Raw genomic sequence first — 25204 nt, 5'->3', positions numbered from 1 at the left:
GAAAGAGGCAGGAAGTAATAAACATTTATTAAGGTCCAGGTACTATACAATATACAAAGCACTTTACAGATATGATCTCATTTGTTCCACCTAACTCAGGAAGATATTTTCTACCTTCTAACTTAGGTAGCTCTGAAGAAGACCAAAGAAGTGGTGAAAATGCTCAAATATCAGATAGAAAATAATGAGCAAATGCAAAAGAATTGCATTACCCAAGTGAGTCCAGTCACCCATATAAATGCTAGCAAACACTCCTAAGCACTTAAAGAATAAAGCAAATCATGATTTAATATTTAAGAAAATTATCCTCATTAGCCCATACCCATATACCTGGGACCTACATAATGCCTTAAACTTTTTAATACTTTGTACTCTTCAAAGTACTTCCTCAAATACTTTTTCATTTTATTTTAAAGTTATTTTTCTTTCTAATGTTATAGTCTCTTGTATAAATTGTTCTTGTTCTAGTCACTATAATTATAACTAGTTCATCTAAGTCTTCCCAGATTTCTCTGAATTTATCCTTTCATCATTTCTTATGGTACAATAGAAGTACATTTCATTCATATCCCTGATTTTTTCCAGTTATTCCCCAAATGAAGGGCAACCCCCTTAATTTCCATATCCTTGCAGTAATAAATAAATATTCTATATGAATATGTGAATATATGAATGTTTCCTTAAAACATTTAGGGGGAACAAAAGGCCTCAAAGCAATCTAGAAAGCTCACAGGATCATACATAGGTTTCGAGGTCATCTAGTCCAAACTCTTCATTTTATAGATAAGGAAATCAACGCAAAGAAGAGATGGATCGACTTGCCCAAAGTCACAATGACTGTAAGCAGAAAGTGAGATCTGAACTCATTGTTTCCAAGGCATAAGCAGTAACCAAGGATCTGTGAGAATAGGCATCTAGCAAATACTAAGTCTCTCTCTAAGACAAGCTTCACCCTTTCTCTCCTTTTAAGTGGGGAAATAAAATGTATCATCCCTCAGAAATACTTAACCAGAAAAAAAAAATGACTTACTTAGGAAGATGAGACTGTGGTGCCTACAATTAAGATTGACTACATGAGATTTTTTCCTTCCATCTCTCTATTCCTCTGAACCAAATTGTGGCATTCAAAACATCTTTAAAGATAAGCTACAACAAATTAATGCATATGGAAAGGCAACTGCTTGTAGAATCCGCTTGGGATGTGATTACACAGAAGCAGCAATGTGCTCCAAGAATAAGCCTCTCAATTTCTCCTCTTTAGGAACCCCTCTGTCATTAGAGGATTGCCCCCTCTTCTTATTCCCCAGAAACAGCGCCTCTGTATTTTTCTCAAAATCTATATTCCCTGAGTCTCAGAACACTGATTTATGGAATCTTATAGAGGTTTTCCACCATTCCCACACTCCCAAACAATTGTAGCTGATCAAGAAGAGAGAAATGACTCCTAAGCTTATTCCCTTAAGTGTGTGGTCCAAAGAAAGGATGTTTTAATCCTTCCTCAAAATGCCTAAAGCAAAGATTTAAAATGATCATGAAAACACTCAGCAGCTTTCAGTGACAACTGGCAACTACCATGATTTACAGACCAAGTTTAACTCATTTGATCTTTCTATCAGTTGGAACAATGCCCTTATGATTTAAGTTAGAAGGTTTAGATCACTATTTAGGCTTTTTGTTCTGGGAGAAACTACAATCCAATCTAGCTCTTTTTTATGAAGGTTAAACAGCTTCCTTGTCCCCAGTAATTATATAGACAATTTATGTTGACTTCAAAGATCATCAGCTCTTTCACAAAACTGAAATAATCTTTATTTCTTCCTGTACTGGACAATTGTGTGTGGTGTGTGTGTGTGTGTGTGTGTGAGAGAGAGAGAGAGAGAGAGAGAGAGAGAGAGAGAGAGAGAGAGAGAGAGAGAGAGAGAGAGAGAGAATAGGAAGCTGCAGATACCAAGCCAAAGAGTAGGAATGGGAAAAGAGCAAAAAGAGCACACATACACATGGCAGTCAACAGGTATCTGCTTATATCCAGAGCTTAAGCTTACTCTGGTAACTTTTAAAATATGTCCCTCAAGTATATAGTGCCCTACTGTGTGTACATTGTAAATACAATCTCAGAGGGATGGCATTAGCAGTAGGGGATGGGGAGTTAACATCAGAAAAAGCCTTTTAAAGAAGGTGAGATCTAAGCTGATCTTACCTATCTACCCATCAAAGCTGTTTTGTTTTTTTATTTCAAGTTACCGAATCTTTGGACTTTCAAAATCATGCAGCTATGTCCAATGCCATCTATTGAATACCAAAAGTGGACAAGACTTGATAAAGAAAGTAATAGGGTTTTGCATATTGTACAATAGATCCTCAAATTAGCAGGATCTGCAGGAAAGCATCATGTTATAAAATGATTAATGACAAAGATGTAATTAGGCTAGATCAATAGGGGCAAATAGAGGCACTCTTTCAAAGTTCTGAATTATTGAAGTTGCCAATATCTACACATATTCCATATTGTAGCAATAACCAAGACCTAACTATTGAGAATAATTAGTTTAAAAAGGAAGCTAGGGTACCAGAAGGCATTAGTTTCCTACCCTCTACAAACAGATGTCATACTCACTGAGAATAGATTTCCTTCCCCCTCCAACTAAATTTGTCTTTAAAAGTCTAAAGGCATTTTTCATTTTGCTTGGCCCGGGAATGCTTTGTGAGGCTTTTCCGTGGTATGAAAAAATGCCAATTATAGCTCTGAGGACTGGAATAGGAATCAGAAGAACAGAATTCAACTCCTCGCTTTGTGACCTTCAAGAAATCACTTAACTTCTCTAGGACTCAATCGATGTTCTCATCTATCAAATTGAGGATAACACCAGGTACCCATACTAGCTCACAAAGTCATAATTAGGATAGAATGAGATAACAGATTTGCAAGAGCACTGAAAGTTAGAAATACTATATAAATGTGAAGGGAAAAAGGAATTAGACTGGTTAAAGAAAGGTCAGATAATGTGTAAAAAAAAACACCTAAAACAAATGAAAACAGCATTCTGAGATCTGGGATCTTATATTTCTCACTAGGCATTGGTGGCTAAATGTGATTAAAAAAAAAAAGTACAAGAAGCTGGTGAAAATTTAGTTGTCTGAGAACCTGAAACTAAAGGATTCCTCATCTGGGTGTTAACCCATCTCTGACAAAGAAGTGAGACTAAGTGGCTTAGTATGAAAGGGACTGATGAAAGTATGAGTGCTTAATCCAGTCACTATAAATAATTAATAATACACTAGGTTTGAGTGAAGGAAGAGAAAAACTGGGGTGACTGACTTTTTTTAGCCCTAAAAAGTCCAATGATTTATCTTGCTAATAATAAATGATTTCTAAGCACTCAAGGGGGTTGCTTTTATCCTTTCTCTTCATTTTTCCTCATCTCTTCTAATATTTGGCATCTTTGGGAAAGAGGTGTCTTAAGGAGAGTTGTACCAAGATGCTCACATATTACTAGTGCCTAAAGTGTGTATACATATGTATTATGTATATATATGTATATACAAATATATATACAGATATATGATTAATTAAATAATGTTTACCTCATGATACAATAATTTACCAAAACTGACAAAAATTTTAATCAATTGACAAGCATGTATTAAGGCACTGTGATAGGTTCTGAGGTTACAGGAAAAAAAAATGAAAATTTCTGTTTCAAGAAACTGACATTCTATTGACAGGAACAACATGTACATATATAATAAAATATATACAAAATATAAACTAGTTACACAGGTAAAATAAGGAAAAATTGGCCTAGCTTGAAGGAAGTAAAGAATTCTTTGAGAAAGATGAGGAGGAAGTGTACTCCAGTTGGGAACAGGGGATGGTCATTTAGAAAAGACTTTGAGATGGGAAATGGATCATGAAGAACAAAGAGGTGTCCAGTTGGGTTGAGCAGCATATTTTGGGAAGACGAATAACATATAAAAAAAAACAAAAAAAAGTTGTGGACTGGTTAAGAACTTTAAATGCCAAATGAATTTATATTTTATTCAAAAAAAAAATAAGGAACCACAGAGTATCAGGGTCAGGTTTATAGAAAAGGAAATTCATTTCAACAGCTCTGGGGAAGATAGAATGGAAGTGGTAAAGACATGAAGCAACGTGGCAAATTATGAGGTGAGACGGATGAAAGATATGACAATATTGCCAAGAGGCTATAACTAGTTGTCATAAATTACCAAATTCCTAGTTTAAAATGTATAGGCACTCAATTAGGCACAATGATAGATGATTTTGCTCTTATTTTTTTCTGACCCATTAATACTACTAGTAGGCTCATGCTTCAAAATAGGCTAAAGACAGAGGGAAAGGTCCAATTATAAAACAAAATATATATAAAGGGACTTTTTGTGATATCAAAAAACTAGAAACAAAATGAGTACCCATCAAATGGGAAATGCCTGAACAAATTGTAGTATATGAATATAATGGAGTATTTTTGAGGCATAAGAAACAATGAATATGAGGAATCAAATTCTAGAAGACTTTCAGAGACTGGCTGAATATAAAACAGAATCAAGAGAACAATATATACAATGATGGTAATTCAAGGTTAATAACACTGAGATGCAAAATGGGACATGTATTTACAGACATGATCAATATGTAGATTTGTTTTGCTTGACTATGCTTGTCTGCCACATGGAAAGATATTTTTCTCTTTTTTAATCTGAAGGAGATTGGAGGGGGGGAAGGGATCAAGTGATAATAATGTCAAAGAAAAAAGGAAAACAAAAAATTCCTTGAGGAGTTTTTAATGGCTAGAATGATGGCTAGATCAAAAAGAAATTTGGTGGAAAATATGGACAAGCAGGCCAGCTTTAAACATATTTTGATGAATTATATGCCTTTTAAAAAAGCAAGCTGTTTGTAATATGTTTGTGGTTTCCTATTCAATCCTCTTTTTCTGTCTTTGAATACTATACTTTGTTCATGTAAATTGCTGTTTGTCAAGTACAAAATAACCAAAGAAAAAGAAAATTATTTTTTAAGAAAAACATCAAAATTCACTGAATTCAAATAAATGCAATTATCTTTCTTATCTCCAGAGGACTGGCACTGAAATATACCTCCTTCTTTTTTGTACAGATGTGTTAAGACTATAGATGTCGAATGAGATATATACACTGTCAGACATAGTTAATGTTGCCGTTTATGTTTCATTGTTTCAAGGAAGTGTTCTATTGGGGAAAAATTTTGGGGGAAATAGCTGATTTTTTTTAAGAATCAAGAGAATTTAAGAAAAAATGTGTTATAGTCACAGAGATATGTCAACTTGAAGTCTGTCAGGAATATTTCCTGTTAACAAAATATATCAGTGCTACACAAAGGAAGGAAAAACACCAGTATGGAAATTTACTTGGGAACCACACAACTGGGAGAACAGCCATCTTTAAGTAAAGCTACATCAAGTCAGAATGAGTTTTACCCAGTCAATTTTTACAGTGTTCCCACAAATCTATGTGAATCTGGTGCTCCCAGCAAATTACTGTGGTATTCATTAAAATTGGTGATTAACTTCACAAACTCACTTTTTGAACAACTCTTGGAATATGATTAGTTTCTTTCCCTCTTCCATCAAAGGTTCACTTGTTGAAATGTTCAATTTGTAGGTGACGTCTCATTACTTTAAGTTTAAACAGACTTGAATTTTTAGTTCCTTAAAAACTTGCTACAGATGATGTCAGCTTTTTTTTTCTATTTTTATTTCTTCTTAATGTAGCTGACTATGATTCATTCATTATTTTATGGACTCACTTAATACTGAGGGTTTCTCCCCCTAAAGTAAGGTCAATGTTGAGTGTCATTTCTGATGTAATTACAGAAACACTTCAACAACAAAAGCTGCATCCTTTGTCAAATGCAGTAAGAGCCGTTGTTTATAATTATATTATTCTATTCTTTTTCATAATGTGCTCATAATAATGTATTCCTTTGAAACCAATCATACCATATGTCATAACAAGGAAACATGGAACCTAAGCTCTAATTTGGTTTGTTGTAAACAGAGATCAAAACTGTAGGTATTTGGGCAAACCTATTTAAACTTATTAAAAACAAACACTGTATACATCTACCATCTGGCGATCTCTTCCAAGAAATTATCTCTAAATTCATGATGTATCTAATGGTCCTAATCACTAGAAACAGAACATCTGGATTAACTAATGATTTAAAGAAAAAATACTAAGCGGCTGCATTCTGAGAAGAAAAACCAAACATTTTCTACAACTTTTACATTAGTAAAGTTTATGTCCATCTAATCAAAAGATGTCCATTTCAAACCTGCTGCAAAGGTATCCAGATGAACTCTGAATATTAGACATATAATTTTCTTTTCTTTTTCTAAATAAGTTCACACTTATATTGGCTGAAACTGGCAATAATAACTATGTCTGGAGATCAATGTTTTTTATTCTCATAAGATGTTAAATTAACCCAAGGAGCAAAGGGAAAGGGAGACTAGAAATATAGAGAACGTGGAATATTCACAGTTCCTTCTTTTTTTTTTTAAACCCTTACTTTCCATCTTAGAATCAATACTGTGTATTGGTTCTAAGGCAGAAGAGTGGTAAGGGCTAGGCAATGGGGGTTAAGTGACTTCCCCAAGGTCACACAGCTGGGAAGTATCAGAGTCCAGATTTGAACCTAGGACCTCCTCTCCCTACTTAATCCACTGAGCTACCTAGCTGCCCCCCTTCACAGTTCCTTCTGATAAGTAACAGGGCTGAACATATAGTTTCATGAATTTATCTCAAGATTATAATGATGTATAGGTATGCAAATATTGTAATTTACTTTTTAGTTTCAGTTTCATCCCCTCTTCTCCACAGGCCTAAAGGCTAAAATGGTTAACATATTTACTTATTTCATACATACCTAAGCTCTTAGCAGCAACTAAACAGAGATACTTGTTTAAAATAAAACAAACTCTCAAGTCCTTCAAATGCTGTAGTCACTCTCTGTCTGTGCATTGGTCAGTTGCGTTAATTACTCCTCCTCCTTCTCTACCTCTCTGGTCACTCACTGCATTTTAGAACCTGCAGACAAGGTGAGTTCATCAATCATTCTGACTAATTAGGAGTAAGTTCATTAAAGGGCTGTGGGGGAAAGGTGCACTTTTTTGTTTAGTTGGTTCCCTGTATAAAAGTGCCAGGCCTACAGTTGGGAGGTCTTGGGTTCAAATTTGTCTTCAAATACTTCCTAGTTAGGGAACTCATTTAATCCCAATTGCCAATTCCTTTCCCCTCTTCTGCCTTGGAACTTAAACTTAGTATTGACTCTACTGTGCTGGCACTGAGAGACTAGAAAAAAGTCCAGGTTAGAAAAAACACCAAGTGTTTTAATGAACTGAAAACTCAATAATTCAACAAAATGATATGGCAGAAAGCAAAAAGAGCTAATGTGATCTTCAGCTACATAATGGAAACAAATTAGGCAGGTACTGAAATTTCTAAGAGAAAGTTCACTGATTTATCTCTGGATTTTATTCATACAAGCTAGCTAGAATCCTGCCTACAGTCAGTCAACAGGCATGTGTTAAATATCTATTACATGTCTACCACTGCAAAGACAAAAGCTAATCTCTGCTCCAAAGCTTACATTTTAATGGGGAGACAGCATGCAAGCAACTATGAACAAATAAGATATATACAATATGAAATCGCAGTAAGAAGGATGGGGAAAAGCTTCTTGTAGAAAGTGGGGTTTTATCTGGGTCTTAAAAGAAAGGGAGGGAGGGAGGGCAGGATACAGAGATGAGGAAGAGAATTCTAAGCACGCTGCTATTTTCTACTTCTCACTTTGCCCACAGGTCTTAAATCTATCATCTACTTCATCTATGGTAACTTCCACATTAAACTCCATCCACTCTTTGATTGCCTATAGTCCCTATCATTTATAGTACAAAGGTCAGCTAATACTTACAGACTGTCAGTCATATTGTAGTCATAGTGAGTAAAGATAGTATGCAAAGGGGATCGCTCCAATAATACTGATTGGGTCAAGTACTGTCTGATATTCTCTCTGTGACCCTGGACAGTCATGTAATCTCTTAGTACTCTAAAGAAATGTGCTAAAGGAGGCATCTCACCTGAGGGATTCCCTGCACCTCTCAATTCTCAGGACTATTCCCCATCCCTACTGTTCACTGATGTGTCATGGTGATTGTCTTGACTCCACAGTTAGAGTGCATGATACTATCTTAAATGCTTTCTGATAACTCCAAGCATGTACCAAGCATGGACTAAGGTCCTCAAATATTTAAATCTAGCATAGCATGAATGCCAGATAAAAGCACAACCCTAAATCTACTCCAAGTTCTAGAACTTCCTAGCAAGAGGCAGCTCAATGACACCAGAGAAGGCACTAATCTGAAAGGCATAATATCCAACTTTGATTCTGGTCTCAGAGGTCATCATTACTCAGTGTGGTTCCTAGACCCTTTAAGGGGGCCATCAAAGTCAAAACTAACTAAAAAGTAAGGTATCATGTGCTTAATAAAATATTCCCTTTCCCAACTATCTAGCTATATTCTAATATATGCAGCAAGATTTTCTTCAAACATTTCAACAAAAACAACCAATTGAACACAGAAGCAGATATGAGAATCCAGCTGTCGTCTCTTTAAGAGATTTGAATAAATACTTATTCAATGCCACCCTTCTGACTGTTTTTAAAAATTATAATTACTTTTCATTAGAAATATTGTCTATGTTAGTATGTAATGGGTTTACTATGATATTTGATGACTTAGGAAATATTTTAATATTTTCTGAGTTTTAATTTCTAATATGGCAAATATAAATGTAATCCACATATACAAAAGTTCTTTGGGATCCTCAATACCTTTGGAATGTAAAAAGGTCCTAGGTCCTAACAGCAAACAGTTTGTTTCTTAAACAAATAGTGATAGTCACTTAACCAACCTCAGCCTATTTCCTCAGCCTCAGTTTCCTTATCTATAAAATGAGGGGGGGCTGGACTCAATGGACTCCAAGCTACATTCTCAGCCTAAGTCTCTGAGTCTATGTGATCTTGAGCAAATTACTTATTCTCTCTGAGTCTCAATTTCCTCATTTTAAAATAAAGATAATTTTGTTTGTCCAACCCATAGTTGCTCATAGGAATCTTTTGAAGAAAGGGCTTTGTAAATGATACGGCATTTCTGTAAGCATGAGCTATTATTATTACCTAGTCAGCACTTACTCAGAGTCAGACTTGTGGCAAAGTTGGTGCTTTGAAACTCAAATCTTATTGATTTCAATTGCCTTGCTAATTCCACGTTTTCTAAGAACCTGACCTAAATAGTGCAAAGTAACCGTGGCCATATGCCACTTCTCTGAAAATTCTGGAAAGGCAAGGCAAGGATAATAATAGCACCTTTCTCACAAAGTTGTTTTAAAGATCAGATGAGATAAGGTTTGTTGTTCAGTCATTTCAGTCCATGTCTAACTCTTTGTGACCCCATTTGGGGTTTTCTTAGCAAAGATACTGGAATGATTTGTCATTTCCTTCTCCAGCTCATTTTACAAATGAGGAAACTGAGGCCATCAGGGTTAAGTGACTTACCCAAAGTCACACTGCTAGTAAGTATCTGAGGATAGATTTGAACTCAGGTCTTCCTAATTCCAGGTTGGGTACTATATCCATTGCACTATCTAGTTGCCCAAAACATTATAAATGTGAGCTGCTATTATTATCATTACCACAATAATTATTAAAAGTACAGGAATAAGAATATTTCTGATTTGTGCAATTCTTGGAAAGACAATGAATTAAAAATAAACTATACCTCTTTCTTTTTCTATCTCTCTTCACATCACCCAATTCAATAAAGATAACTTGGCTTACAATATCAGACTTCTTTCAATAGGACAATGGTAGTTTCAGGAAACCAGCCCTTCCAAAGCTATTCTAAAAGCTACAGGAAAGTCACAAGATGAAGGAACAGATGAATAGAATGGGTGTGGTTAAAGGGTCTGTGGCAACTGATTTTATGACCTATTTACATTACATTTGGAAGGATGAAAGCCCTTCCAAAGTCTAACTGACCATCTACAGCTGACACAACTGGAGAACTAATGGAAGAATAAACCTCTCATTTTACAAAAATAAACTTACTACTAAGAGGATCTAAGGGTGGAATATACAGGTGGAAACTTTTTTTCCCCAGAATTTTGGAAATCTAGACCTACAATTTCATTGGCACAGAGAACTGGTACTGTGGTAATTGCTGCCACTAATGCAGACCTGTAATTAATGATCTGACAGTTCATAACTGATAATCAAGTAAACAAAGCTAGGAAAACTATACATATGTAGTTTTATGTATATATATATATATATACACACACAAATATATAAAGCAAAACAAATAAAGATAAATAAGAAAAAATTATGACTACAGATAAGATTTAAGAAAACATACTTCATCGGAAATTATAAGTTTTAAATATTGAATGTACTCAATTATATTAATATACTCAGACTCAATTATTGCTGGTTTTGTTGAACTGTTTTTTTTTTATTTGCCTTTTAAAAATTGACACCAGAGGAGGCTTGCTGGGGTTAGAAGCTGAAAGAGCCATATTCAGAAAGGAATGTGATATTAAAAACAAAAGACAACAATTAAAAATAAAACCACAACTAATCTTAAGAGTTTTGCTTAATGGAGCATGGAACACCATGTAATAAATCATTTACCCATGGACACCTAGCTAGATGTCAGGGGCAATATTTGAAACAAGTGAGATCTTACAAATTCAGAAGTTGGCCCCTTTTCCCTCTCTAATGACTTGCAGTTCAAACTTAAATGGAAGGTATATATCAAAAATTTATAATTCACAATAAGTGCCATTTATAAAACATTTTAAGGTCTATATAATTTCCCTCAGAATAATCCTACAATTTATCCATAGCACTGCTGGGCTTGTACCCCAAAGAGATAATAAGGAAAAAGACTTGTACAAGAATATTCATAGCCGCACTCTTTGTAGTGGCCAAAAATTGGAAAATATGGGGATGCCCTTCAGTTGGAGAATGGCTAAACAAATTGTGGTATATGTTGGTGATGGAATAGTATTGTGCTAAAAGGAATAATAAAGTGGAGGAATTCCATGGGAACTGGAATGACCTCCAGGAAGTGATGCAGAGCCAGGAAAACAATGTACACAGAGACTGACACACTGTGGTACAATCGAACATAGTGGACTTCTCCATTAGTGAATTAGTGAACAATCTGCAGGGATCTAGGAGAAAAAACACTATCCAGAAGCAGAGGACAAACTGTGGGAGTAAAAACACTGAGAAAAGGCAACTGCTTGACTACAGGGGTTGAGGGGATATGATTGAGGAGAGACCTCTAAATGAACACTCTAATGCAAATACCAACAACATGGAAATGGGTTTGAATCAAGAACAATGCTAGGATAATTATGAATAGGGAGAATTTGTAGATTACAGAAAGATTCTGGAGAGAAGTTGATATATGAGCTAGGCCTGGAGATTTGTAGGTGAGGGTGATGAGAGAGTTCATATGAAGCATGAAAACTACAGAAGATGAATCTTCCTTTTTCTCTGGAATAAAAAGTAGATATGAGACAGGACTAGAAAGAAATTAGAGCCTAGATGTGAGGATTTTCAAAACCAAGAGAGCATTTTTTTTCAGTATGTAACATCCAATGAAAGTGTTTGAGTAGGAGAAGAGAAAGAATAAAATTAGGAAGACTATGGAAGGCTACTAGATTAAAGGAGAGGGAACAAACTGATAAATAGAAACAAGCAATACATGGTCTTATATATTCATACATCATTTTGTCAAATGATGCCTTCCCTAGTGCTGGGAGGGGAGAGAGATACCCGGGAAATTTTATATAACAAAAAATAAATTTTAAAATAAATAAAAGAAAAAAAAGATGGGGAAGAAGAAGAGAAATGGAGAGGAAGGGCAAGTAGCCACAGTCTAAATAAGTGATTTAGTGATAAGCTTCTAAATAAGCTTAAAGTGAAGTATTCACAGAGAGCATCAAACAACTCATTAAGGGCAAGTTACTGTACAAGGCAACAAAGAAAGAAATTAAAAAAAACCCAAATGAAAAAGTTTCAGCACTCAAACAGTTTATTTCCTATGAGGGGGGAAATGTACACATAAACCATTCTTATTAGAGTAGAAGGCAATGCCATACTCCCATTCCTCCAGTTTCACAACCTAGAAGTCATCTTCTACTCCTTACTCTCACCCCTTACATCCAAGCTATGGACAAGGTCTGTCAATTTTGCCCGTGCAACACTCTCTAAAATGCCCCTTTCTAGCCATAACACTGCTGGGTTTATACCCCAAAAAGTTCATAAGGAAAAAGACTTGTGCAAAAATATTTATAGCTGCGCTCATTGTGATGGCAAAAAATGGGAAATGAGGGGGATGCCCTTTGTTTGGGGAGTGGCTGAACAAATTGTGGTATCTGTTGGTGATGGAATACTATTGTGCTCAAAGGGATAATGAACTGGAGGAGTTCCATGTAAACTAGACCGACCTCCAGGAAGTGATGCAGAATGAAAGGAGCAGAACTAGGAGAACATTATACAGAAATGGATACACTGTGGCACAATCGAATGTAATGGCCTTCTCTACTAGCAGCAATGCAATGATCCAGAACAATTGTGAGGGACTTATGAGGAAGAACACTATCCAGAGGAAGAACTGTGGGAATAGAAACACAGAAGAAAAATAACTGCTTGATCACATGGGTCGATGGAGATATGATTGGGGATATAGACTCTAAATGATCACCCCAGTGCAAATATCAATAATATGGAAATAGATCTTGATCAATGTCACATGTAAAACCCAGTGGAATTACAAGTTGGCTACAGGAGGAGGTTGGGGGGAAGGGAAGGGAAAAAACATGAATATTGTAACCATGGAAAAACATTCTAAATTAATTAAAAATTTCCAAATTAAAAAAAAGATAAAACATAAAATGCCCCTTTATTCTCTCTGACACTGTCATCGCACTGGCATAGGTCCTCATTGTTTCACATTTAGACTACTGTAATAGTCTGTTGGTGGGTCTGTCTGACTCAAGTCTCTCCCCATTCCAATCCTACCCTCATTCAACCACTGAAATGATTTTCTCAGAGCAGAGGATCTGAGTTTCTCAAGTGCCAATGCAATAAACTCCAGTGGCTCCCTATTATCTCCAGAAGCAAAAACAAAATGCCCTGTTTGGCATTCAAAGCTCTTTGTAACCTAGCCCCCTCCTTACCTTTCCAGTCTTCTTATACCTTATTCCTCAACACATGTTCTTTGATCCAGTAACACTGGCTGCCAGGCTTTTCCACAAATGAAATGCTCCATCTTTCAGCCTTAGGGTATTTTTCTCTGGCTGCCTTCCCAGCCTAGAATGCTTTCCCTTCTCATCTCTGACTCCTGGCTTCCTTAAAGCCCCAACTAAAATCCCATTTTCTACAGAAAATCTCTTTTTCAACACCTCTTAATTCTACTGCCCTTCCTTTCTTAATTATTTCCTTTTTATCCAAGCTATCCTATAGCTTCTTTGTATACAATGTTTGTTGCAACCATTATATTTTGAACTCTTTGTGGACAGAGAGTGTTTTTTGCCTCTTTTTGTATATGTATAGCATAATACTTGGAATATTGTAGGAGCTTAATAAATATTTAGCAATATGTGTCAACATATCTCCCTGAACTTATCTCCATACGTATAGGTCTGGATCCCCCCACAGGGCAGCTTCTACCTCAGGTTCTAGTATACTCTGAAGACTGTTTCTATATGTATATATACACATATATGCATATAGATTTCTATATTTTTATGTATGCACATATATATCTCAAAAGCACCTCCCACATTTCTCATTAATAGTCTATAAAAACAATAAGTTCTTATAGCAAAGGCATGTAATAAGATGGTAAAGGAAAAAACAGTAGCCACAAAATAATTTTCCCATAAACCAAATGACACTCTCTCACAAATACACATAATATCCATTGGAAAAGTGGACTCAAACTTAAAGTATAATGGTAATGGGAATACATGCAAAGGCCTCTGATTTTGCAAGGGTAACTCACCACTCCTTGTTATTTTCTTTCTTTCTAGATCCTCACAGAATTCCCACAATGGCTACAGTATGCACTCTCAGGGTACTCTCCTCTCTTAAATTCAGTTCTAAATTGCCAGAATTCGTTGCCTCAAGTTAATACGCAGATCTCTTTTCTGCTTCCAGAATTCCCATTTCTTACATGTATTTCCTTCTTGGAGGGATCCATTTTCTTTACACCCATGTCTGTCTGGAGTGTCTGCTCCCTCAATTGTTCAAACTCAACAAACTTTCCAAGAACTAGATGGGGGTGTTTTCATCTAGGCAAGCCATTGCTAGACATCATTGCTAATGAGGAGGAAAGAGGAATAAGGAAGGAAAGAATAAGCATTTATCAAGTGCTTACTATGTGCTAGACACTATGCTGAGCACATTACAAAAATTACCTCATTTGATCCTCACATCAATGTTGGAAGGTAGGTGCTAGTACTTGGCCCATTTTAGTTAAGGAAACTGAAGCAGAAGGAGATTATAATGGGAACAAGTATTTATTAAGTACTCACTATGTAAGTGTTTTAAAAACATTATCTCATTTGACACTCACAACAACCTTCCAGGTAGGTGCTATTAATATCCCCATTTTATAGCCAAGTAAACGGAGTCAGAGGTTAGGCATTCACATAGCTAGCAAGTTTCTGAGGTGAGATTTGAACTCAGATCTTCTTGCCTCCAGGTCCAGTGCTCAATACATTGTGCCTCCTAGGCAGAAATTCCCTCCTCTCTCCTGCAACAGGTCTCATCCACAAAGCATTCCTAAGCTGAAGCCCCACTAAGAATGGATTTCATTCAGTTGGACACAGCCATCAATTTCCAGGCAAATAAGCTTGTTGCTAGCTGCTATGGTTGATGTGGGGTGGGGGGCGGGGTGGGGGTTGAAGAGAATGGAGGAAAAGAAAAATAAATATTTTCTCTCACCCTTACCTTGACCCTACCTCTGGTAAACTTAAAACCACACAGCACCAAGGGTTTGACTAATGTATAGCTTGTCACTTGTTTCCTTTAACTTTATCTGAGAAATCAGCTCAAACATTATAAGGGGTTCAGAAAGTATTTAACACTTCACTAATACCTCTTACCTACTCTTTTCTAAGATGTTAAGTGAGGTAACTCTCTAATACAAGTAAATATAAAATATGTAAAAAGTAAATAAAGCATAGTCTGGGGAGGCAGATGGTAGGTGAGAGGTATAGGATCTGGGTGACATCAGAGAGGAAAAAAGCCATCTCAAAATACTGAGCAGTGACATAAAGGAAAGAATCCAGAACATGGATATAGAGAACATGAATTCAAAATCAGGCTCTGATATACTGTAGTCATATAAACTAAATTATTTTATCCTAGATACAGAAGAGTACCACAGGAATTGTTGTACAGGGAAACAACATTGTGAGGCCTTCAGAATATTCCCTTGGAAGCTGGGTCAAAGATGGGAAAGGGACAGATCTGAAAGATGTTACACAGAGAATCAAGAGAATTTGGCTACTATTTTGAAAGATGAAGGGGAGGGAAGACTCAAAGATGACTCTGAGGTTTGTTACAGGCCTAGGCAGCTAGACAGTAGGGTTGATTCCATCAACCCAAACATATAAATTTGGAGAAGGGGTTGGTGAACCTCTTTTTTCAGTATTCTTCTGGTAACAAGAGTTCCTAAACCTGGAGTACAAAGGTCTGTAGACAGATTTTAGAGTCTGTAAATTTGGATGGAAAAAATACATCTTTATTTTCATTAACCTTTGGTGTCTTTTGCAAGCCTATGTATTATAGTTTATATACTTCGTATACTTTTAAAAGTCTTCTGAGAATGGGTCCATAGGATTCATTAAACTGCTAGAGGTCATGACACAGAAAAAAAAAAAGGTTAAGCTGTCTTGCCTTAGTAGAATACAAGGTCTGAAGGGCAACATTTTTGTATCCTTTGTACCTTGTACATAAAAGGGGATTAATAAATGTTTCTTACTTTTGCAACTAGGTTGTAAGCCAGAAAAATAGCACCTAATATTATTTCTCTTGTGCCTTCCACAGTACCAGCATAATGCCTTACCCATAATAGGCATTCAATACATACTTGTTATGGGTTAATTGATTCTCTAATTCTTGAACCAGTAGAGGGTCAATATCACAAGGTCGTGAGTTAAATGAGTTTCCAAGTAACAAGGTTCTGACCCAAAATATGCCTTTGTGAAGGTGATTTTGTTTTATAATCAAAGTTCCAAAAATATTTCTCAAAAAAATTGTCCATAATTTAAGGCTTCTATATCTCTCTAGCCTCTTAAAGTAACATTTAAGTGTAGACTTAAGTGTTGAAGACATTAAGTGGTTGAAACTCAACAAAAGACAGGGAAAGGATTCACAAGTCCAGAATTCAGTCCCTATTCAGTCAGGAACTCAGGCAAACCAAAAACAGTCCCTCACAGTGCCTCAGTTTCTCTCAGTGGAGAATTCAGTCAGTGGATTGTCAAGTTCAAGCCTCAGGATAGATACAGGTTTCCCTATAGATAATTGTTCTGAACAAGTATTCAAGGCACTTTCTGTTCTAGAGCCTTCCTTTCCTACCTAAAAAAATTGCAAAGAATCTCTCAGAGCAAGAATTGGTTTCCCTTTCCATTTTTTTGTCTCTCTTTCCCTAGCAGTTCCTGGCACATAATAGTCACAGAAGTCCTACTTGATTTTTCTGACCTACCCTTGAAGTTTATTTTACCAAATCTGTAGTACCAAGTCCTCTTGCCTCACCCTAGTTTGTTACTCAATGTTACAGAACATTTTGTCACAAAATTACATGCTGCAATTTATAGAAATCTGCATTGTTTAATCTCTTCTTTTAATCTTCTATTCATTATTTATTTTCCCAGTGGTGGTGAGCCAGTCCCCTCCTCCAGGATCTATCCTCTGAAGGTCAAAACATTCCAATATACCCTAATCAGTCCTGGGATTTGCTAGTTGTCTTGCTGTTTTGCCCTTAAGACAGCTCTGCATCTGAACCCTTCTGTACGTGTTTTCTCCCCAAATTAAAACATAAGATTCTTGAAAATAAGGATAGTTTTCTTTTTATCTTGGTACCTCCAGTGTTAAGCATGGTAGTATATGATAAAGGCTTAATAAATTTTTTTTTTCATTCATTCATTCACTGCTGAGCATGACATACCCTCTTCACTGAATACTGTAAAGTCATGCAACCCTCCATCAAGTGCCCAAATCTGTGTATATGCACATATATTTTCTGTATCTACATAAATATGCACAGCAATATTATATTCCCATGTTACACTCTAATTCTGTATATATATATATACATATATATATATATGTATATATATATATATGTCACATCTCTGAGGTTACATACAGCACTATTGGAACCATGAAAAATAGAATTATATAAATTCATATAATTCTGTGACCTAACTACTGCCCATCTGATACCTCAATCTAACTTTCCGATCCTACCACCCTGTTTTATATCTAAAGCCACTGAGTTTTCTGGCTCTGGAACTTAAAGAAAAGGCTTTTGGGGAAGCAAAGTTGTCCTTTGAGGTTATTTCTAAAGAAACATATGATGTACTTCCTTTCAACAAAGAAGTGTTTCTACACCTTCTGAGTAGCCTGATAACAACTCCTTTACACCTTTAGGGTACTTTACACCCTAAAATTTCACACCCTAAAATTACACCACACACACCTTTTTATTTTTACAGCAATGAAACAGGAATTTGTGTTGATTCAGTCATATTCTCATCTCCTTTTAATGGCTAGCTGGGGTTATGGTGCTATAATAGTCTGTGGCCCTGAAACAAAACTTTTATACTCACCTTCCTGGAGACTGAGCCCATGACTTTGGTTTCACTGGTTCTTGCCAAATAAGCTACAGCCAGGAACAAGTAGCAGGTTTGTTGTTTTAGATTACTACTATGTTCAGAGATGTTGTCCCTACAAAAGAAAAATAATCCACTTTGATACCTCTCAGTAGTTATTGTAAGGAAAAAAGTCTTAAAAAAAACAGTATAAAAAGTGGCATTCTTCATACACACCTATTAAACTGTTTATTAAAACATAAATGCTATTTGTAGCATTTTGTGTAAAAACATTCACTATCAACAACCAACAAATACAAAGGTCTTCATTCCTACTGAAAACTAATTCCTTCTCTGATGGATAGGTATTAATACTCAGCTCTTTATTTTTTTTTCAATTGAATTATACAGAAATCTCACATATTTTTAGAGAAGCTGCAGTTCTGGAAAGACTTTTTCTTTTTCCTTTCAAAACAGACAATCTCCTACAAATGGCCTTATAAAGTCATAAAATAAAATTAACAAAGCCAAAAAGCAATCCTGTTTTCTAAAAATTGTGGGATATGCTGATATGGTCACTAAGACTGACCCTTTAGGAAGAACTGACACCAGCACTAGAAGGCTCCCTTTAGACTTCGAAACAACACCCTCATTTCCTAGGCTAAGGAAAAGAAATTTAATTTTATCCCTTCTAAAGGGGATATAGATATCCCATAAGAACCCTAATGTTTTCCTTTACAGATATCAAGGGAAGAGTTGATGCTAATTAGGTACTCTCTTCCCACCAAAAGAAAGAGATGGCAGGTTGAGTCCACTTCTTGAATTATACCAACCTTATACAAAACATGGTATGGAAAGCAAACTGGAAGCAACTAAGTAAAATTAAAAAATAAACAAGTAAAAAGCAAAACTTTTCAAGAACATACCCTTAGAATATGCTTTATATAAAGAAGCTAGGTGGCATATTGCTAGGCTTAGAACCAGGAAGACTTCAAACCCAGCTTCGGATGCTTTCTAGTGGTGTGATCCTGGTCAAGTTGCTTAACCTCTGACTGCCTTGGTTTCTTCAACTATAAAGTGAGAATAATAATAACTTTTACCTCCCACGATTGTTATAATGATGAAATGAATTAGTATTTGTAAATCACTTAGCCCAATGCCTGGCACATAGTAAGTAGTTAATAAATATTACTTATTTTTCATTTCCTCCTTCTAAGCCAAAACTCAAAGTACTGAACATATGAATAAAACAGGACCTAATATATCATCCATATATAACTTAGTAAACATTTATATGGCTATCTGATCTCTCTAAGACTCTATGGATGGCAAAAAAGGTAAATAAAAGGCATGGTCTCTATCCTTGAGAAGCTTAAAGTCTACTACAGATGAGGGCAGCTAGGTGGTGCAATGGATGGAGCAACTCAGTTCTTAGATACTAGTTGCTTGGCCCTAGGCAAGTCATTTAATCTGTCTGTCTCAGGTTCCTCATCTGTAAAACAGAGAAAATAATAGTTCACTACTTCGCATAACTACCATAAACAGAGTGTTTTAAAACTTTCAAGCACTACCAAAATGTTAGTTGCATATCCTTCATGTATGTTTTCCAACACCAAAGCCACCTGTCTTAAGTTACCAGTTGGTACATAAAGATGACTTCTGCCTAACTTACAAAGCCTATCATTACTTCTTTATTATTCTAACACTCCAATAAAGCTTCAGCTCCCAACCTATCAAACTGTATCTGTTCTGTATGTCAGTTATTCATATCATCCCCTAGTTTACCAGATAGGGGTGAGAGGGAAGTATTTATTTCTACTGACATCATGAATACAGGCTGCCTCTCCATCTGTTATCCCTTATTCTTGCTACATATACAGCACAATTTTGGAGTACATATTTCTTTGATGACATTCTTCACCTTATTCCTCTTTTCTAATTTTGTTTTTATTTGATGCAGTGAAAGAATGCCCAAATGAATCACAGAGTACCCAGGTTAAAATCCTACCTTTGGCACTCAGTACTATATGATCTTGGGTAGTAAGTCACTTAAGACTCCCTAGATCTCGATTAACTTTAAAATGAAGGGGTCCATGCCCCATATCTGGAATTCTCTCCTTCATCTTCACCTCCTTTATTAACTAGCTTCCTTTGAGTCCTAGGAAAAAAATCCCTTCTTCTGCAAGAAACCTTTCCAAATACCCATTAATTCTAGATTCTTCCCTCACTTGATCATTTTCAATTTATCTTGTCTTTAGTTTACTTGTACACAAGTTTTTTGCATGTGGTCTATTCTTATTAGGCTGTGAGCTCCATTGCATCCCAAGCATTTAGCACAGTGTCTGGCAAATAGTAGAACTTTAGTAAATGTTTACTGACTGCCAAGCTGGCCCTGAAGATCTCTTTCATTTCTCAACCTATGATGCTATAGTTGCATCCTGCTGAAACTCACTATGTGCTCCCTGCTGCTCTTTGAGGAATCCTCAACTTCAATTCTTTGAAAACAGTAGAGTTTCAGCATTCATGGTCATACATCATTAAAATAATACTGGATTTAAACAAGTAGGTTTTTGTCACAGGCAGAAGCTTACAATCATCTGTTGTTATAATGATGAAAATAATAATAGTGACAATGTTTGTTTGTCTAGCATCTGAAGGCTTACATCTCTATTAAGAAGACACTACAAGTATTATTATCAACATTTTACAGAAGAGGAGATGACGCAAAGAGGTTGTCACTTGCCTGTGGTCACGAAGTTAGTAATTGGTCTCTTGACTCTATGTCTATGCTGTTCTTTTAGCAGCTGCCTTCATTATCTAAAATGTGTCCTCCTTTAGATACAGAGCTGACACCAGAGGATCAACAACTTGGGAATGGGTGAGAAATTAACACTCTGACATTAAATATTTATTGAGTTCCTACATTTGACTACTGTTATGATTACACAAATACTTCCTACTCAGTGACATTTATTAAACAGCTTCTTTGTAGTATATAATTATTAGTAAACTCCTCTATTAAAAAAACATCAATAATACCATGAGGTCTCTTTTTATTGGTAACTGACTAACATACAATTCGTTCAATTGAGAATCTTTAGCCCCAAGTTCTATAGTTGAGCTCTGCCACAGAGTAAATGTGTGTAAGTCATTTTATCTTTATAACCTCAGTTTCCCTACCTTTAAAATGAGGGGATTAAACAAGATTATTCTGAAGCTTTTATTGACTCGACATTCTAAGATTACAACAAATGAAAAGATTTGTCACATCCAAAAGGCTTTGATAAGTTTCCTGTCCTCAAAGCAATCAAGTTGGGGGGGAAAAGAGACAAAGATAACTATCAGCATTACCACACAAAGTAGTACACAATGAATCAAATGAATGACAGCTGAGAAACGCTATAGAACAGTGATGGCAAATCTTTTAGAGGGGTGGGTGATTTGAGAAATATCCTCAGGTATCCATGGAAAGGGGGGGGGGACCAGCCTGGTGCCATGTCCCTTTGGTTTTCTAGTAATGAACTCTGGCAAATTCTGTGCTGGGGTGACAGCACTCATGCCCACAGAGAGGGCTCTGAGGGCCCCCTCTGGCATGTATGCTATAGGTTCACCACCATGGCTATAGAAGTTCAGAAAGAGGTAAAAAGTTTACTCTCAAGAGAGATGGGTAGAGATTGCACCCCTAGCAAAGGCCTTCAACCAGATATTATATGGGAGAGTAAAAAAGAATTAAATATATAAATGCTGAACAGTCAGAATATATCACCAATGTAGAGTTGGTTATGGGGAAGGAGTGGTCATTGAATAGTTTCTAAATTCCAATGATATACAAAATCAAGAGATAGAAAAGAAGCATGTGCACCCACACACACACTTCACTATCACAATGAATAGAGAATAAATAGAAGGAAAATGAACAGGATGAGTTACACAGGATAAAGAAGGCATGGATGGATTGGCAGTGATCTCTATCATCTGAGGACATATCCACATAGGCAGATCTTGTACCATCTCATCAAATGGCTTATCTCACAGGGGTTTTGTGAGTAACATGCTTTCTAAGCCTTAAAGCAGCATGTGAGTGTGATTTTCTAATAAGTCCTACAGGAAGGATGGGGTAAGGAATATTTAGGAGACAGTGTGTACAACTATTTCCCACAGGAGAAAGGTGAGTAGGCTACAAAAATAAGCTAAACCAGAGTGCTAAAACCTTGAATATCAATGTAAGGAATTTGGACAATTACATTCTCTTCCCAAATCTTCCTCATGGCTAGACCAGCAGCTCTAAAATTATAAGAAGCAACTGACTGGAGTTTAAGGGCACAGAGTACCAAAACTCCAACTGTTTTATTAACATTTTTATTAACATCTCAATTACCCACTTATCCAACTACTAAGATGGGCCATCAAAAGTCATAGCTATTGATTGTCAGATCCCAAACCAGTAAACAGAACCTCTCAAATTATTGCCATTCAGTTCAAAGAACACCAAGGGAAAAAGAAACAAGATTACAACTGTAGCACTTAAAACTATAATTTAGGATCATGTTCAGAGGTAGCTTGTGAATACAGAGCTGGGGCCCAGGGTCAGGAAGACCTTAGTTCACATCCCATCCCTAGACACCTACTTACTAACAATGTAATTCTGGGCAACTCACTTAACCTGCCTGTTTCAGTTTCCTCAAATGTAAAATGGGCATCATAATAGCATCTACTTCCCATGGTTGTAGTAAGGATCAGATGAGATAATATTTTTAAGTAGCTTTTTACAGAGTCTGGAACATGGCAGGCATTTAATAGTTATTTCTTTCCTTGCTTTCTCTCTTCCATCATTTCTTCCTTATAAGTTTTGTCCCTTTCTCCCCCTTTCTTCCTTCCATGCCTAACACCATGCCTTACATAAATAGGTACTTAATAAAATGTCTGTTGAATTGGGCCTCTGAACATCAGATACCATTAAATTCTTAAAGGGAAAAAGTGATGCTGGTGGGGTTGGGGAGAATATATGCATTGGGATCCTTTTCTCTGTCAGTAAAAATTAATCAACAACTATTTAAAGTCTACTAAGGCTGTGTCTGGTACTATAGAAGGTTGGGGCAAAGAAGTAATTTAAGATAAGGCTACTTGTAAAAATTCTTGGGATATTGTTGGGGAAGAAGACATTTACACTAATTAAAGAGACTCTTTAAGTGTCATAGGTCAGATTTAAAAGAATTTCATCTTTGCGAAACTTATGAAAAAAAAAAGTCTTGGAGGGAGGGGATATCAGAAACACTAGAAAAAAAGATTCTGCCACTCAATTACCAACTTTCTTTTAGCTTTTAACCAGAAAAAGAGGACCAACTATGAATAGTTTTATAAGGAAATGAAACAGAAAAATAAAAAACCTCAAAAGGTACTCCTATCAATCACTAACCTCAGAGATAGCTTTAGTCCAGGCACAATAATTTTTGATCAGGAAATTTAATACAACAGTCAAAATTAAGCCCTTTAAAAACCAAAAAACCAAAAGAACAAAATCTCTTTTCCCAAACAGTAGGGAGTAATGTACAATGAAAAGAGCTATGAATACCATCAGGGAACATTAATTCACCACTACTCTTTACTTCGATTATCTCTATGACCTTCAGCAAGGCTCTCTCTGAGCCTCACTTTATTCATCTGTAAAAAGAGGGTTGTTGGACTAGAAGATTTCTATGGTCTCTTTGGGCTCTGAAACAGTAACTGTATGATATTACATTCTAACCTTCAAATTTTTATACCTGAAGTGGAAAAAGATAACTATACGAGAAGTCCTTCTCACAATATTTAATAAACTGATATTAGTTACAACCAAAAAAATCTCAAAACTAAACATTCAACTCTGGATTGTCCCATAGATAGATAGACTTTTAGTTTATTTCCCAGTTTGCAGACTATTTTTAGCATTTGACAATCTTTTCCAGAAGTCTTAAAATGGCTAAAATATATTAACCATATTTTTTCCCCACCAGCATGCTCTCTGATCTAGAAATTTCCTCTTAAAGGCCTGTTTGTACATAAATACAATGAGTTATCCAATTTACCTTAATTATGTAGGATAATGGGTTCTTTCATCAATCAATAAACATTCATTCATTCACCTACTATGTGCAAGACACATGCTAAACTTTGGCTAACCAAGGGCTATAGCTACAGAAGGCTTTCCTAGACTATCAGGGAAGTCCCTAAGATTATATCAAACACTTGTTTTGGGGGGACTTATTTTTATTTTTGTTTTGTTTTGTTTTGTCTGTTGTAGGGGACAGAGACTATAGCTGCACAGGCTGGTAATCAGGCAAGGCATGGTGGGGAAGGGAGGATGGAGAGGGTAACTTGAATTTTCATTCTAAAAAAAAAGATCCAGGGACTAAGAGGTATTAGACTTACCAGACTTTGACTACATTGTCAAGGAACTCCAAGATCATAAAAGAACTAGATTGAAATTCTGGCTCTAATATCTGGAAGACGTTTTACAAACTGTTTAACATTTCTGAGCCTCAGTTTTCTCATCTGTAAAATGGTAGAAATTTAGATCGTCTCCTGGGTCACTTTAGGCTCTAAATCCTATTTACCCTATGAACCCTGGAACTTTGATCTATCTAGAACCCTGAGGTTTTGTGAAAAGATCAAAATACTGTTACTGTTGTAGAATGTTGTTGGTAAAAAGAAAGGGGGGGGGGGGGATGGTCCAACCATTCTAGAAAGCAATTTGGAATTTTATAAATGAACTGGCTAAAATATCCCCTATTTCTGGCCCAAAAATTTCACCACTAGGTATAGAGCTCAAGGATATGAAGGCTCAAAAGAAAGGTTTTGGATTCTTTATTTACCAAAATATTTATACTAGCACTGGCTACAGTAGCAAAGGCCTGGAAATAAAACAGATACCCATTAATTGTGGAGTGAATAAATAGGCTCAGGTACATCAATATATGGTGTTGTAATAAACAATGAATGTGATGAATGCAATGAAATGAATAGAAATGCACAGGAGAAAGCATATTAACTGCTGCAATGTAAACAAAATCAGAAAATCAATATGTATGAAATGATTATTCTGATTGCAGGGTGGGGTCATAAATTCCATTAAGTCTCCACTTGAAGAAGAGAGAGCTTAGCTCAAACATCTCCTTTCTGACCTGGCTGTACTATTTTGGGACTTCTCTGAATTTCTCCACCTGTGTGGGGGCAGGGTACCTTCTGAGCTCATCTTCCTTTTCAGTTT

At 36.0% G+C, this 25204-nt stretch overlaps 1 protein-coding gene across 8 annotated transcripts in view; it reads right to left on the bottom strand.

Annotated features, from left to right (window-relative positions):
• The window catches only part of MGAT5 (alpha-1,6-mannosylglycoprotein 6-beta-N-acetylglucosaminyltransferase), a 410898-nt gene that overhangs the window by 351055 nt on the left and 34639 nt on the right, over positions 1 to 25204 (bottom strand). For 6 of the 8 annotated variants that reach the window (XM_016433592.2, XM_016433591.2, XM_016433593.2 and 3 more), the window contains exon 2: positions 17977 to 18094. The exons of 1 other annotated variant lie outside the window; for it this stretch is intronic. The gene's annotated coding sequence lies outside the window, so the exon portion shown is untranslated. Of the gene's footprint in view, positions 1 to 17976; positions 18095 to 18884; positions 19047 to 25204 lie in introns of those variants that run through there. One more of the 8 variants, XM_016433594.2, reaches the window with a different exon arrangement.

The sequence above is a fragment of the Monodelphis domestica genome, chromosome 4 (genome assembly GCF_027887165.1).
Source record: "Monodelphis domestica isolate mMonDom1 chromosome 4, mMonDom1.pri, whole genome shotgun sequence".
Taxonomy (NCBI): Eukaryota; Metazoa; Chordata; class Mammalia; order Didelphimorphia; family Didelphidae; genus Monodelphis; species Monodelphis domestica.
The sequence above is the reverse complement of the archived record's forward strand: the minus strand, read 5'-3'. Positions and strand labels throughout refer to the sequence as shown.